This window comes from Anticarsia gemmatalis, chromosome 13 (assembly GCF_050436995.1).
Source record: "Anticarsia gemmatalis isolate Benzon Research Colony breed Stoneville strain chromosome 13, ilAntGemm2 primary, whole genome shotgun sequence".
NCBI lineage: Eukaryota > Metazoa > Arthropoda > Insecta > Lepidoptera > Erebidae > Anticarsia > Anticarsia gemmatalis.
The window spans coordinates 2,610,005-2,627,733 of NC_134757.1; the positions used below are offsets into that span (position 1 = coordinate 2,610,005).

The following is a 17,729-nucleotide window of genomic DNA, read 5'->3' on the forward strand; positions in this document are numbered from 1 at the left end:
TGGTGAAACGATGCAAAGAAACGGCGCAAACAATGGCTATGACTTCTAAACTGAACTTACGCGTTCCAATTAAAGATTAGTTTGGTCAGTTAATTCATTAGTATCTATAAACTTATAAAACTTATTATGGCCCTAAATTACAAATCTAACGTAGTCTATTAAAAAATAGCTTTTGAAAGAAAGTTAATTAAGTATTTGATGAAGTGGATAGCCTTATCAAAAAAGTGCCATATACTGTTCTTCGTTACTTGCAACATGGTTTTTTTGTTTCTAGCGGCCCACCCTTGCTATGCCCAGGTTATAAATTACTAATTAGATACTTAAACCTTCCTCGGAAATCGTTGCGCTTATTACTGGAAACCACGTGAAAATCCGTTCAGCAAACTTGAGTTTATCGCGAAAGGCAGACAGACATGGCGAGGAGACCGTATAAAATATGTAGTGATTGACAACATTGAATATAGGTAGGTAGGTACCTATAGAAAATAATAATAAATTTAAACCATTAATGTCCCACTACTGGGCAAGGTTCTACTCCCGTAATGAGGGAGGGGTTAGGCCTTGAATCCACCACGCTAGCCAAGTGCGGGTTGGGGACTTTGCATGACCTCGATAAATGTATTAAACAAATTTTAGGTATACACGGTTTCCTCACGATGTTTTCCTTCACCGTTGGAGCATGTGATAATTATTTCTAATACACACATAACTTCGAAAAATCATTGGTGTGTTGCCTCGGATTCGAACCTGCGACCACTTGCGTGGGAAAATAATAATGATCTATTGTATAAGAAATCAATATCACTTGTAACAACGGTGAATGAAAACACCGTGATGCAGCCTTGCATGCCTGAGAGTTCATTAGAACTTGAAGGTATCCCTAGACCCCAAACTCGCTCTTGGCCAGCGTGACTGACTCAATGTCTAAGCCCTCCCTTTTTCCAGGAGGAGACCTTTGTCCAGTAGTGGGACATCAACGGTTTATATTTATTTACAGCTGACCCGCGCAACTTCGCTTGCGTCTCATAAGAGAGAATACGTCACAATTTTTCCCGCTTTGGAACATTTTTCGTTGCTACTCCTAATGGTCGCAGCGTGATGTTATATAACCTAAAGCCTTCCTCGATAAATGGTCTATTCAACACAAAAATATTTTTTCAATTCGAACCAGTAGCTCCTGAGATTAGCGCGTTCAAATAAACAAACAAACTATTCAGCTTTATAATATTAGTAACGATTTATTTATCTAGTTATCACAAATTTACGAATCAATTTACCTGTAAGTACCTACTAACGTAGTAATGTTTTCATTTCTATATATATATTTTTCACAGTCATGTTTTCCTATAAAGAATAGGAACAAGGAAATAAGTAAATAAATAAGGTGCTGACTCAAAGACTGGGGCATCGGATTTACGATTGTGTGTTAGATTCGAATCCCACTCGTGACAGTGCCGATATGATGTCGTTGGCCTAGATATAACCATAAATTCTGGTAGGTTAGTACCTTTTTGTTCTTCTTATCGTATGGTAAGCGGTCAACTTAGTGCCAAAGTTCGAAGCACAAAGACGCCCATTTCAAATACCACTATGCGGTCACCCATCTATACCTAGTATGTCAACACTAAGGTCTGTTTAACCCACAAATCGTTTACCGATCGGTGAGTGCAACTGGCTATGGGTACCTCACAACTACATTTATTTATAACTAGCTGACCCGCGCAACTTCGCTTGCGTCACATAAGATAGTAACATTTTTTATTGCTACTCTGCTCCTATTGGTTGTAGCGTGATGATATATAGCCTTCCTCGATAAATGGGCTATCTAACACTGAAAGAATTTTTCAAATCGGGCCAGTAGTTCCTGAGATTAGCGCGTTCAAACAAACAAACTAACAAACAAACTCTTCAGCTTTATAATATTAGTATAGATAATAAGGACCAGTTTCATAGCTTATAGATAAGTGTCTGGTAATCTATCGGATAGACGAAGTGACAGCCTCTTTGGTGCGGTCGATAGGGTATCCGAGTAACCACGAGGTCCCGGGATCGATTCCCAGATTGAGTAAAACACTGCCGCTAAGACCATAGATCCAGCCACCATTATCATATACCTATTTAACGTTATGATAACCTTTTAATTAAACATCTTCAAATGCATTACTAAGTTTATTATTTTATCTATAGACACAAGTTCTGAGTCACACAATCACTGACTCACCACTGCTATCCCAGACTTTCTGACCGAAAAACTTAAATTTTGTAAAAAATATACAGTAGTAGGCATATTATACTTCACTTACTATTAGGGTAAAATAGGGGGTAAGACTTTATACGTAACACATTAATTTTAAAGAGAATTATGTCACTATTAGCGATTTTGAGTATTATTCTATTAGAAATAAGGAACTTCTTTTTCATTCAACTACCAAAAGTATGAAACTATGCTAAGACGAGCTTTTCGTTCATGTGAGAAAAATAACATCATAATTTACCTAGATGGTTGTGTTATAGTAACATACATATAACTACATAAAATCACGCAACAAGTAAAAAAGTACGAAATTCAGTTGTTTTTATCAATGATCGTTTCCTGAAGATAAAATAGGGCGTAAAAGTTAGAGCTTGTAAACATTATTTATATGGTAGGTATATTTAAAATAATTGTTACGTCGAACCAAAATTTTCGGTTGTGTGCAGATAAAATTGCAGATTACACAAGAAATTATTTTTAAACTAGTGTTTTGTAGTTAGTGAGCCAAATAAATAAACATTTAATAAAATTAGTTCTATGTTTTATTAAATTTTAATCATGAATGACTCAGTTGTGACTAACCCTACTCTCTTCACAGGAGAAGACTTGTGCCGTACAATGACACAGCAATGGGGCAATTTTGCTTACTTTATTTTAAAATGCTTTATGGGTAAGGAATTTAGGTCAGTTCATTTAATGTATAACCGTTTTAGGTAAACCATCGACTAAAAATGTCTCAACATCCCTTATCAGTCAGCCCGTGATTTAATTCGATCGAAATGTCGGGAAAACAAATAAGGTATCCTACCCTTTAATTATATTATCAATTGCGTTTAATACCCGTTGCATTATGATATTATGTGTAGGTACAAGTCGCGGGAGTTTATAAACGTTTATCCTTTAAATCCCATCAGATAGTAGCAGGATATTTTTTTAAAACATAGAGAATTTACATGTACCTCTAGGTGGGAAACTAAAAGGAACTTGGGAAAATTGTTTTAAAGTCTTTTTTCTTCGCACTAACATAATTCCCGGCAAATGAGATTCTGGGTATCTTACATCGTGTTTGCAACTGCAAATTCGGTACAGCTAGCAAAGCTTGACTTTGGTGACATAATATTAATAAAGAATGTATCATCAAAATTGTAACAATTGCATAATTACAAAACAATTGCAGCGCAACAATAAATTGCGCAACGTATCAGTTCGGTACGTAATATTTAATATAAAACCGATACGTCTGGATGGAGAAATTATAGTCTACTCTGAGCTGCAGAACGATTAAGACCTTTAATTTGTTGCAAATTTTACTAGTGATATACAATAATTTAGTCAAGACACAGATTTAAGTGATTATTGTATATAAAATTTTAAATTGGCAAAAGTACAGCTGCAAAGAAAAAATACTGACAAATAATTTTACCCACTATGGTTATAATACATCTCACTTGATTTATGGTTGATATTGCTAATCGATGTTTGTTGTAACACTCTAAAGAAATAGACTTTAAAAATCTATTTCGTTACTTTTCGAAGTAATCTAAACATTTTAAGAATGAAGAGACCTAAAGCTGAACGTGGCCAGTGTGGTGGACGGAAACGTAACTCCTCAATTTCGGGACAGCATTTGTTTACCTTCAAACTTTATCATCAAATGCGTGGCATATTTTAAGTTCATGGTGCAAGTCTGTTATCAGACGAGTAAGCAGTATGATACAGCTGGAAGCTTGTACCATACCAGCTTGGCGCTACAGAAAGCGGCTTCAGAAGAACTTCGAAGTCTACGAAGTAATTAATATCAATTCTACAGTTGCAAATTACTGATTTATAGTGATTGTAGCAATCAAGTTTAAAAGTGGTAAAGCTTTGAACCCGTGACTTTGACTATAATGGCCATGAACCACAAATTTACTGTTTTATAAGACTGATTTTGAAGCTGATCATCTATGGAAGTGTTAAACTATAAGTTTTTGGCTATTGAAAGTTCTTAAAGACTTCAATGTAACTGTGTTTTGCAAAACCCCTAACGAAGAGGCCAGTGTGCTCCTGTTTGTATACGACGTAAACTGTAAGTATGAATTCGTCTTTATTATTAGCAGTAAATTACATTTTTCTTTATTTTTATATAGATACTGACTACAGTGACTACTGAGCATATTTATTCAATCTAGTTTAAAAAAACTCTACCTACGCATGCCAAATGTAGTTAATGGAAATGCATTTTATTGGCTGTTTAAAGTGATCCGTACGAAAGCATTCGGGTCTATTCCCTTTTAGAGTACCTAAATAATAAATATTATTTCAATTGTACAATAATAATGGGTTACAGTCTTTTTTTATTTAAAAAAAATGCCAACAAACGATCTTTGAAGGCTCTATATCAATACTACAATATTTTATAGCCAGTAAAGATTCTGTTTTTCAGTATTAATTTGTATATGATTGTTAAAACAGCTGATAACAAGATAGCTAATATTTACATATAACTCCCTTAGATACGAAGAATCTGTGACAATGGCTTGAAGGGGAGTCGAGAAAAAGAACCATTTTTTTAAAACACAGTCAAGAATCAGCGTACAGATCAGCAACAAATTATTTAGTACGTATGAACCATGATACATAGCTGTGAACCGGGAGTATATCATGTTACTCTGCCTACACCTTTGGGTTTTTACCCAAAGGTGTAGGCAGTTTTCAGACGGCTGTTTTCAGACGGCTGTTTTCAGACGGCTGTTTTCAGACGGCTGTTTTCAGCCGGCTGTTTTCAGACGGCTGTTTTCAGACGGCTGTTTTCAGCCGGCTGTTTTCAGACGGCTGTTTTCAGACGGCTGTTTTCAGACAGCTGTTTTCAGACGGCTGTTTTCAGACGGCTGTTTTCAGCCGGCTATTTTCAGCCGTCTTGATATACTCGTATGTGTGTAAATAACACTGTTTCGAAACAAATTTTATCGAAACTTAACAACTTTAATCCATCAACTTAATAGAGAGCCTCGTGTGGTTCGCAGCTGGCGGAGCTGCGGAGTTACCTATACCTACTAAATTCAGTATTTAGCACAGGGGTTCCCAACCTATTCTTATTCCGGGATCACTTTTATATTATTCTTGCTAGCAGGGACCACTTTGTTAGTATATTAAAAATAAAGTGTAATAATCATCCCGAAAATTTTAAATTTTATAATTTTTCGCGAGCCATATGTTGGGAACCACTGTTTTAGCATATCAGCCGCTCGTAGGCTTTTGCGGCTATCTGTGTTCATTTTGACACACTTAAAAGTAACTGTAGTGAGTAGGTATTTCATAAATAAAGATTTAGGAAATACGTACTTAGAATCAATTACCATGATCAATATAAATCGTGCGTGACAAGGTTCTCTTCTAAGATGTTTTATGTTATATTATAACTGTTAAGATGTTCTAACTTGTATTTATGTTTTACGACCTAGCGTTATTGTCAAATCATGATTCATACATTATTTCATTATTTGCTGTTTATTATGGCGTTGTAGTTTGTTCCTAGTTCGTTTGATCAGCGTATAACGAAGACTTTTATCAAATTCTCGTATTAATTTCGCGCGAATCTAAGAGTCAAAATATACGGTCTCATTTCGAACAGCTATACGTTTGCTAATTTTTTGTCATGCCGGCTCCACATTATTGCCGTGAAGCTCCGTGAACAGACGCGAACGTGAATGTGGACGGTTTTCACGGGGTCCACGCGCGTTCACGCCTGTTCCCCGATCAGAGTCGGTATTAAAGTCCCGTGACAAAGGGTTCGCGCGGCGTCCACGCATACACATACACATTCACGGCCCCGGCGCAGTTTACTCTGGACTATAAAGGGGTACGGACCGTATAATGCGCTCAGTTTTTCAGATTATAGAAAAATGGTGTGAGGAACAACAACTTTCTTGTTTTTGACATCTATATAGTGGTATAGGAACACAGCAAATAAAGTTATCGCAGCAGCAGCTTCTACGTCCATTTCGCGGAGGGCTTCGAACTATTGTGAGCATTCCGTGAATGTGGAGGGCATGGAGTCGGTCCGTGAATTCACGGCGAGAATACGCGCGTGAATTCACGGCAATAATGTGGAGCCGCCATCAAAGTTATCAAGTGAATATGAATAGTATTAGCAATTACACCGACTACAAAGAATAATATTCTCTAATAAAAAATGCCGTACTTTTTATCGACTCATCAGATCTGGGCGCCTGATATAATTCAACGAAAGCGAAACTTGGCACAAAAAAAAAACTAATCGGTTCAACCCTGAATATCTGTGACGTAACTAAATATAAAACCAAGTAGGTTAGTGGAGAAACGTGGGTACCTACCTATATTTTATTTTATATGAAGTAACTGCCTATCGGGCCTCCACAACCCAGTTGCCTGGGTTATAATACGATACCTTTCGGTAAGACGGGTTGTCAGACTTCAAGCTTCTGACTAACTGTTAACGACTGTCAAAGATCTACAATTAAACGTGCTTACCGAAACACGGAGGAATTCGATATATATAAAATGGTCACCCATCCACAGAACAACCTCGGCAGGTGTAGCGCAACCTCAGAGATCGATCCGCGCGGCTGCTGTTAATTATGCCAAAAATATTTTTCCAATGTTTAGTATTCTATCTCAATATCCTCACTCATTTCGCGTTAACCATAAATACGTTACATTCTATTATTAAATAGGTACAAGTGGATAAAAATAGCAACGAGCCATGTTCGATATGCGGTCGTAAATATTTTGACTCGGACATTTTGTAAGGTCGTCGGTCCATCGGGATCTCTTATGTCATTCGGTGGCTTAGAGGCTTATGTTTGCGACCAGGCTTCTGTATCGGGTTTCCAAGGTTACACTTACATTGAACGTCTGTTTCTTAAAGTTCACTACCGGTTTGATCACTCACAGATAAGTATCTGAGAAATCAAGTTTAGAAGGACTTTTTGCACATTTAACTATCTCAACGCCAGCTGTATCTTAACTCGTCTTACCCTAGTTTCTGAGTACATTTAGCGGTAGTTTATCTATTGAATAGCTTTTTTTTATACGAGTCTAAACGCTATTAAATAGATAAACTACCGCTAAATGTACCTCAGAAACCGGGGGTTAAAGTATGTATGAATTGTACATAAATAATAATTGTTCAATAATCGTCTAAACGTGGTCGACGCGTCGTTTCATATTAAGCACGAGCTTACATTTCAATGCCATAGGTACTTTAGATTGAGTTGGAATGCAGTCGGCGTAGACTTAATTCGTGTATCATTACTGTGAAAACTTATTCGTAAGTTTTGAAACTGGTCTCTTTTTTTTGTTTTAAGTACTTATTCCAATATTGTGGTTTGACATTCAATGGAAGTGTGGCATCGGTTGTCCGAGATAAAAGAATGCTCTCAAGCATATTCGTCTACGATGGCGAGAGGTATAAGAGATGACTTTGGAAGTACGTTCTCGCTTAATGCATAATCAATTTTTTTATCTTTAGAAGTCCTATATCAAAACACAGGACTAACCAACGGTTTCTGAGTACTTTTAACGGTAGTTTCTCTATTCAATAGCGTTTTTTTAAATGAGTTTAAACGCTATAGAATAGATAAACTACCGCTAAACGTACCTTAGAAACCGGGGGTAAGTTAGGTTACTCTTAAACGCACAGTCAAAATTTTCATTATATTTTATGGATAGCTAAAAATCATCGAATCGGTTGTTCCTAAATTCTCTCGTGTTGGGTTTTTATATGGGTCGAGCCACTAAGAAAACTTAGTGCAATACAATTTAATCTTTTAATGTGACGCATACCCATAAATCAATTGACCTAGTCATAATATCTATTCAAAATTGAATTAGGTACATTATAAATAGTAGAGAAAACAATTAGTTTTCTTTGTTTGTTGTGCTAAACTTGCCGGACTTTTTGCGCGTTGTGTGCGTTACTGCACATAATGGCATAAGTTCTATTTTCACAGACTAAAAAGTGCGTCACGGATAGTCTGCCGTCTGCGCTGCACCTTATTGTGACAAACCGGTTCAACCGGACGGATTGCTCCGCGCAGTCCGAATTTAATTTTTGAATAGATACTGCCGGCAGTAAGCATGCAGAATAAAACTTACGGCGCGTCAAGAGTACTTAATGACTCATCAAAGATAAATATATTTGTTTTAATGACAACATGCAGTTGTAACAAGTCAAATGAGAAATCAAGGATCAAGTTTTAAAATCGCTTAATTTTTTTGTAAATGAACAAAATATGAAATGCAAGCATAAAATTATATCACATAGGCCGTTTTATCACTGGCATACTCTGCCTCCCAGGAAGCCAATGATTACGGAAAATATGAAAGTACCTATAAATGTACTATATATTTTCTCTAATGACTGTATAGCGTTCAAACAGTGAGCTCCAAAACTCGCTGAACATTGTGCATGTTCATCGACAGTACCTACCTATATGTATATTTTAGTAGGTACCTAAATATTCTTAAGATCCGACTAGTTACGTGTAGTAGTTGTGATATAAGTTTGCACGAAAATAATCCTAGAGTATGTTAAAGCCGTCTTTATAGGCCTTAGAATGAACTAAGAACATATTACAATCGTCGATCGTTTATGCCTTTATTACATTATTACTTGAAGGATTTTCTTAAAACGACAATGATAATTACATCGTCATTTTACGAAAATAGTGCTTACTTTTATAACTGTGTTTAAACACTAGAAACATTTAGCGGTAGTTTATCTATTAAACTGCCTTTAATCTCACGCTATTGTATAGATAAACTACTGCTAAATGCGCCTTAGAAACCGGGGGTTAGACTATTTTATTATTTTAAATTAGAGTTAGGTATTTACTTTAGGTACCTATTAGATCACGCGCTAGTTTGGAATTTAAAAGTTCGATTTGACATTACTTTTGCTTCCGTCTGGTGTAACCCAGCTGACTTAAAACACTCGAACGAGCGCGCAAATATGTATCTACCTAATTATAAGAAATGCTTGAATATTATTGAATAGTGTTATTTCATGTGGGTTGGTTCTGTTTTGTGAAAATAGGTCCAATTGTAAAAATAACTAAATAAATGTGTCAATCTCATTAACATTTTTAACTTATCTTATAAATGTAGGTAACCTATGTACCAAATGTACCAAAATAATGATAATTGTGAAAAAATAACAATTTAATTAATTAATTGTAAATTAATTTATTCTTGTACATTTTTGTGTAACAAAATTACTATATGTCATGTGATTTGTTGTATTTATACTTAGGTTATATTACATAAGACTGACTTTAAGCTTTAAATTTTATGTAAATATTGTAGTGTATAAGCACTTAAGCCTTTTTACCTTCTTCCCAATATTTCTATAGAAAATAGACTCTCTGTATTGATCTCATATTCCTAGTTTAGTTTATAATCGCAAATTGTGGAAGACAATAAATTAGGTATTAACTGTTAAATTTGTTGCTTTGTTTATCAATAAATATCCATTCTCATTTACAGCCATTATATGTATATCTATGCTAATATTATAAAGCTGAAGAGTTTTTTTATTTGAACGCGCTAATCTCAGGAACTGCTGTTGCGAATTGACAAATTATTTTACTGTCGGATAGCCTATTTATTGAGGAAGGCTATAGGCATGATAACATCACGCTATGACCAACAGGAGCAGAGTACCAGTAAAAAATGTTACAAAAAGGGGGAAAATATGACCCTTTCTCTCTTATGTGACGCAAGCGAAGCTGCGCGTGTCAGCTAGTCCTAAATTACTAGCTTCGCTGTTGTCGAAGTAGCTAAACCAAATAAATTTAGGAGAAAAGCATACATTAATACAATTGTATGTAGGTACACGCCTCTGCCTTTACCATTAGTGATGAATAAAATCAAACCAATAGTGATGAATAAAATCAAGACTTTAAACTGTACAAAAACTAATTATTTTTACAAAAACTCCTCTTTTAGTATTTTTTCATTTATGAACGAAAATAGAAAATATATCGCTATCCCTCTCTGGTACATAGGTATTTATTGTACACAGTAAGCACAAAAAACCTAGTAATCTTCGAGTACCTATCACATAACACTATTATTTCTATTTAATAACACAGAAAACGCATTCTAAGTTTTAAGCTTGTCCCCCGGGTTTTCCGAGTCATAGGATATTCGAATCAATAGAACTAAAATGAGAAAGAATGCTATTATAAGAACTAATGCCTTTCTTTCTTAGGAAGTCTGCTATCGGGCGGCGCACGCGACGCAACGTGGCAGCACAGTTCAATGTACTATAATCTATTTAGATATGACGCCGATTCGCGCCAGTGTGACTGTGCCCCGAACTAGTGTTTTGTGGCCTTGACACGCTAAATTCAATGTTTTTTATTTAATCTTAGACAAAAAGGACGCTTGTGCTTCGTCGTACCTACGCCTAAATACTGCGCAGTGCTTTCCTAAAACACGCTCAAAGTGATAAGTAAAGATTAATAAGTAACAACACTTATGTCACTTATAGGTATATTGTGTGATACTAACTAACTCGTTAGTAGGTAGGTAGGTAGGTAGCGCATTCGCCGCTCGAAGGTCTGTGTCGTAGGGATGATCGATATTTATCGATGTTGAATAAACATCGATGTTTAGCTGGAAAACATTTAACATCGATGTTATGACTTCAATATTATTATACGAAAACTTCAATTGAAGTCATAAAAAAATAATAAATAAATTATAAAATTAATATACAAAAAAAAAATTGGGCGTCATCTAGCGTATTTCGGATGCACTACATTACATGACTGACACTAATTGTCAATAAAATCGGATGATGCCGTATGAATAGTTATCTCATCACATTTCTTGACCGATAAAAAAAAATACTGACAGTGTCAGGTCTGCGTCAATTCAACGTTCGCGTCCGTCTCAGTCGCAGTCGACAAAAGATACTGGGATTGTTAATATTTTTGTTTAACTTTTGTTATTACAATAACAATACATCATTTTCATAAATATAATTTATAGACGCTTTTATTTTATTTAAAAAAAAACATCGATGTTTTACACATATCGATGTTTTTGGATCAATTTTTACCGTACATCGATGCTTTTGGTTCGATGTTAACATCGATATCAATATCGATGTTTTCTTAATATCGATCATCCCTACTGTGTCGTCTCTGAGTCGAGACGCGCCGGCGCGGCGCCGAATTCGCGAGTTCAGATGATATAATAATAATTTGTAGTCGCGGCGCGACAGAGTGATACTGGTTTGGTTATTTCGAAAACGGTTCACCGTAAAAAAAATGTTTGCAAACAAAATTTGTAGATAGTTTTATACTGTACAATATTAATAATGAATACACATAGCAAAAATTCCATAGGAAATGAGATATTTACAAAAAAAGCGCAAAAAACCGGTTTTTGTTACCTTGAAATTTTATAGTTGCGTACACCCTACCATATGTAGGTTTTGAGACAAGTTTTAGGATGTCAATATACAAGTATTTACAGATTTACAGCTGGGTATCTCGAATTCCGAGGTGAACTTACTATAATGACTGGACTAACACCTAAAGCTACGTGCTAGGAGAGAACTCCTGTCAAGGTCAATACAAAGTATTTGTAGTATTAGTGAAACATTGCTATTAACTTTTATTAGGCGCTTTGCATGTCTACGTTTCTCTCAACAATCAGGTTTAATAAGCATAGTAATAATTTATGTAGGTATGCACAGGACACCAAAATAGTCGATCCCGGTTTTTGTCAATTAAGATAAGAGGCCTTCGGACGGCTTAAGCAACTCCAACACTAGGTTGTCCATTAACAATACGATAAGAAGAAGAACACAAATAAATGGTAAAGAAAATCGTTATGATGACAAAGAATTGCTGTGTTAAATGACAATTAAATGCGGAGGGCTAAACAGTAAATAACATCACTATATGACTTGATAGTAATTGGACACACGAATCAGGCGATAGTGTTGATCAGTAAATAATGTCCTTGGAGGCCTTTGATGACCAGTGGAATAGTACAGCCTAGCCAAAGAAAAATGACTAAAAGAAGTGGAGCACAAATAAAAACTGTTGTGAAAACATAAAGGTTGCATTTAGCAACTAGTAACTAATGACATGGTTTCCATGTTAGCTCACAGTCACAGAAAGTGTGTGGCAGGATTGTAAAAACGGGCCTATCTAATTAAAAATGGTAGGTACCTACTTGGTATTTAAAAGGAAAATGGTTTTGAGTAATTGAGACGAGGAATTTTCAAATAAGCTAACTGCCAAATAAGGAAATATCAAGGTTTTGCCTCTCGAAGATGCTATTATTGGTCCGCCATTTCATTTCTAAGATGCATTAACTAAAACCTATGACAATTTTGTTTCTTCCTTGCCTATTCGTCTAAGAGGCAACATCCCTATTTGTCTTTTTGCAATCCAACGTAGCAATGCTGCCAGCATGACACACTCCTTTTGTATGCATATTTTATATTGTAAATATATTGTATAATTGTAAATATTTTGTTTTTTGTTAATTATTTATAGTTTAGTTTAGTTTAATGTTAAAAGTTATTTATAGTTTAGTTTTGTATAACGTTAAAAGTACATATGTAAATAGGAATTATAAACAAATAAATACTTTTATTTACGATTTACTCGTTACATTGACACTGGTTACTTAATGTTTTGTTACAAAATCATGGACCTGTGTAATGTTGTAAACTTTATCAATATCTTTAATGTACTCAGATAACTCAGGTATAAAGAATAAAGTTAAGGATCAAAATTTTGATTCTTCTTGTTTTATAAATGGCATTGGGTGCAAGTTCAAATGTTTATTGTGTTTGTACAAATGGGTTGTGCATGCGGCAATAAAAACAAAATGATGCTGTTCTGACAGGCTCAAAAGTGATAACATAACTAGATAACAGAGCCATAAAAAAGAATATCAAAAAGAAAATGCTATTTTGTGATATTTCTAGTGGCAAGTCCCTTCAAATCAATCAAACAAAGAATTCTATCTTATAACTTTTGGTTCCTAGCGTGAAAAAAAACCTGCGTGTGAAATATTTTGGAGTAATAGGAAATATATAATGAAAAGTTGTGTTCCCCAGGATCTTAAGAGTGTAATTACTGTGATTGTCAAGTCAAGTGACTGTTGTTGTTCATCAACAAGCTGCATATGAATAAATCATGACAAAATAAAATTGGAGATACAGCATTATCCTTTTCTTTAGGGGAATATACCTAGGCCAGGATTATTTAACATAAAAGAGAATTTCAGTGATTTGGAACAATTTCCTACTTTATAATGTGGAATTACATTTATTTGTGCCCAATACCATAAGCACAAAAAACAAGAAAGATTTAGAAAGTAGGTATGATGGAAAACTGTTAAGAATTCCACAGTAAATACTACAATTACATTTTAATACCTACTACTTTCCCAGTCCATAAGCACCTCATCCCAATAGCCCAAGTAGTTTTTCCCGTTAGTTTTGCCATAGTTCCGCACAGTCCAGTGACTGTCCTTGGGTGCATTTTATAGTGCATACAGGGATAGTGACCAGATTGTGTCACCATACATTTTTTAAAGATTAAAGTTGTCTAAAAAGGTCCTCTACTTGTTGGCTTTGGCCCCACGCACGCCTTCCAAATGTCCGGGACTCTGTAGTCCCGAGATATACATAATAATATAAGGAAAACATCGTCATGCAACCTTGCATGCCTGAGAGTTCTTTAGAAAAGTTCTTGAAGGTATACAAAGTCCCCAACCTGTACTTGGCCAGCGTGATGGACACAAGGCCATGCCCCTCACTCATTCCAGGAGGAGACACTTTCTCAGAAGTGGGATAATAATGGATTAAATATTACATTTATTTCATTTAGAATAAATAAATGTTCATAACGTAAAAACAACAATAAAGCATACTTATGTTCACATTACGAGTTTGACATTTGTCAATTTTGACGTTTACATTTACGTTTTAAACGCAGATGTCGATAAACATTCTTCGATTTGACTAAATATCAAAAATGTAAATATCCTCTAGTGACTATTTGTTACTAACTAAAAATGATGCTCTCAAAAACTTATCCTAATAGATCGTTAACATTCACAAAATAAAATTAATTTAGATTCCCAATTTATACTCCATGCCAATTTTAAAACTGTTTAATCTTTCGACAGTTATTAAAATGCAGCAAATGTATTCAGAAAGGCAATTACAGTGAGAAGATTAAACTACATAATATAACTTTATTGAATCGATAGTGATGCAAGCTGAATCCGTTCTTTCGATCCAAGCTCCCCTGTGTACGAAGATCAACATTTATAAGAACTTCATACGCGGCCTCTGCCTGGTACAACTTCGACTCGGAGTCTAACAGGAAGCGCCTCCGCGCCATATAGAACCTCTCGCTCCGAGCGATCGTTGAGACCCGTTATGAGAGGAACGCCACGGTCCAGAGGGACCTCAAGGTCGAGGGGTTGGACTTCAGGGCCACCTCGCTAATAGAATGTACGGAGGCGCGGACAAGTCACACACGCTCCTAAGCTGAATAGCCCCACAACACGTGCGTCCGACAAGCGTTATCAGCGTGAGCTGGTCGATGCCACTATCGACGCCTAGCCTCACTCCAAGTTGACCAAGGACAACTATAAGGTCAAAGACCGCCCCAAGAGCCTACCCGTTTTAAAGGATTGGTTGGACCGTTACTGTAAAAGGCCCACAAGCCTGAGACAGCTTATCCACCGCCCAAAGAGGCAGTGTGGACTAGGAAATCGTCTTGTAATTATTATGTACTAAAGAAATGTAAATAGAATTAAGAACCACCAAAATCTCCTCAAATCCTGGCCCAAAACTGTCATTAAAAGAAGTATTTAATGAGTTTACGTTTTCCGCTATTATGTGAACTATCGCAAAGATTATTAGATATTGTAAACAATGATCCGAATTTACGCAATGTGTCTAAAGAGACTGAGAAAACTTTTGCAACACGTGAATTTCATAATAATTACACTCCGAGATCACGCAATAGTGCACTTATTGACAGGCTGGATTCTTTAATGGATAGTATAACAGACAGATTTGTTTTATATGTTACAGACAGTATTATTAACAGATACTCATAGTGAAATTGGTAGAATATATTTTTTTTACAAATTATTGTTTGATTTATTTCTAAACCTTAAACAAGTTTTATTTATTTTTCTCAAAAAGAAAACAAAGTCAAAAGTTTTTTTGTCCTCTGAAGACATTAAAGATCGAAACTGATGGAACTATTTAAGTATTCAATCTCGTTCAATTTAGCCACGTAACTATTTATCAAGCAACAATAACCTGCAACACTGGAACTGTCAGTTGTCCGACTATACAACACTCAGTGTTGCCAAACAAACGTTTCTTAAGCCGCTTCTAAACGGGCCATATTTTCCTGCAATATGTGGCTGCAACATAGTGGCCGGACATATTGCAAGCAACTCCAGCCATACTACGCAATATTGCAGCAACATTGCAGCAATGTCTCAAGGCGCTTCTAAACGGGCCATATTTTCCTGCAATATGTGGCTGCACTATTGGCAACTTATTGCTCGGCCATCACAAAAATATTTTATTGCAACGATGGCCGAGCAATCTATGGCCGAGCCATATGTTGCAATATGTCTGTCAATAGTATGGAGCATGATGCAGACTCCTAAACGGGCCACACAAACCGGCAATAATGGCTGACGAAATCACACTCGTCGCAGCAGCCTATATTGTTTTACAAGAAAAATCAAAAAGGAAAAAGCAGAGACAGTGGATTCGACCTTACTTAAATAGGCGACGAAATCTTCCACGTAGGTATATAGGCTGCTGCGACACTCGTCGCAGCAGCCTATGTCGTTTTACGAGAAAAATCAAAAAGGAAAAAGCAGAGACAGTGGATTCGACCTTACGCCAATAGGCGTAAAACATTAGACAATTTATGTCAAGAATTAATGCTTGATAAAAAATTGAATAATAAATGATAAAATACATATAAATCGCGTAGAAAAGGATGCACTATATCATAACAAAAGTGAGCGACTGAAACAACAATAAAACTGGCCGGGCAACATTGCAGTAAAATCGGTAGCTCAGCGATCGTCCGGCAACCTATCAAAACAATATCGGCCATTCACTGCAATATCAAAAATGTGTGGCTATATGTCTGAGACATTGCTGCAATATTGCGTAGTATGGCTGGAGTTGCTCGCAATATGTCCGGCCAGGCCACTATGTTGCAACCACATATTGCAGGAAAATATGGCCCGTTTAGAAGCGCCTTCATTTATATCTCCGAAATTTTAGGCCTATCGACATAGTTTTTTTAGATTTTAGGTTAACCAAACCTCCAAATGTATTTTTCATTTTTTCTCAAAAATGGGGGGGCTCCGTGCCCCTTCCTTTTGAGGAGAGGCTACCCTCCCCTCCCCCGCAAGACGCAACTTCGCGCGCCGTGTGCTTATCGCCTTAGAAGTAGAGGACTGAGCCTTTATGGTATTGTATTATAATACTCACTTATTTTGATCTTGTACAGCAGACACTTAACACAACAGCAATACATGTCATGATCGTCTAGCCTTTATTCATCTATTGCAGATGATTAGGGTGCCGTCAGGTAAAACAATTGCACTTTCGTTTGTAACTCACAAGCCATACGCGCAACCATTTCTGTCGTAGATGTGGTCGCGGTTGGTATTGGTTGCACACATTTAAGATATCGTAATTCACACGTTTCGTTAACATGGTTATACACTAACACACCCTTTGATACACTCCAAACTAATGTACACGAACACGTGACGAAGATACACGGATATTGTTATGTTCATTTATTCCAAACTTACATTCGGAACAATTGCTGTTTTATGCATTGTTAAACATTCACAAACACTTTTACCATTGGAAGAATACTAAACAACAATTATTACTACAATTTTGAGCGAAGTTATAAAAGACCCCAAAAGATCCTATAACTCAGATCAAGCCACACTGACTCATCGACGAATATTTAACACGTTTACAAGATGGCGGGGGTTGTCAGCTGTATATATTTTTTGAAATACTAAAATCACTGAAAAGCTACGAGGTAAAATATTGTACATGGTTGCTCAGCAGTAAAAGAATTCGATTTAGAAATGATTTTTGATATATTTTATTCAATATTGCGTCATTGTCGGACTAAGGCATAAAGCCACGGTCGCTACCAAACTAAACTAAAAAAATACTTCATTCGCTAGTATTATTTAAAGTTATCTGCATTACTGCAGACTTACTATCTGCAGACTTTTAGGTGAAATTGTATTGAACGGAATACTTGCGTAGTAATAAAAGTAAAGACAAGAACTTGTAAAGACAAGAGTAACTCAAACCATACATTTATTTCCAACTAACCATGTTATCGCAGTGCTAGTGTTGTGCGGGCGCGGCGTGAATCGTTGCGACGATTCG

At 36.0% G+C, this 17,729-nt stretch overlaps 1 protein-coding gene across 1 annotated transcript in view; it reads right to left on the minus strand.

The window, feature by feature from the left end:
• LOC142977492 (uncharacterized) overlaps positions 1-17,414 on the minus strand; it is a 43,201-nt gene extending 25,787 nt beyond the window's left edge. Inside the window, exon 1 of the transcript XR_012959703.1 lies at positions 16,797-17,414. The gene's annotated coding sequence lies outside the window, so the exon portion shown is untranslated. The remainder of the gene's footprint in view (positions 1-16,796) is intronic.
• Between the last annotated feature and the right edge of the window lie 315 nt (positions 17,415-17,729).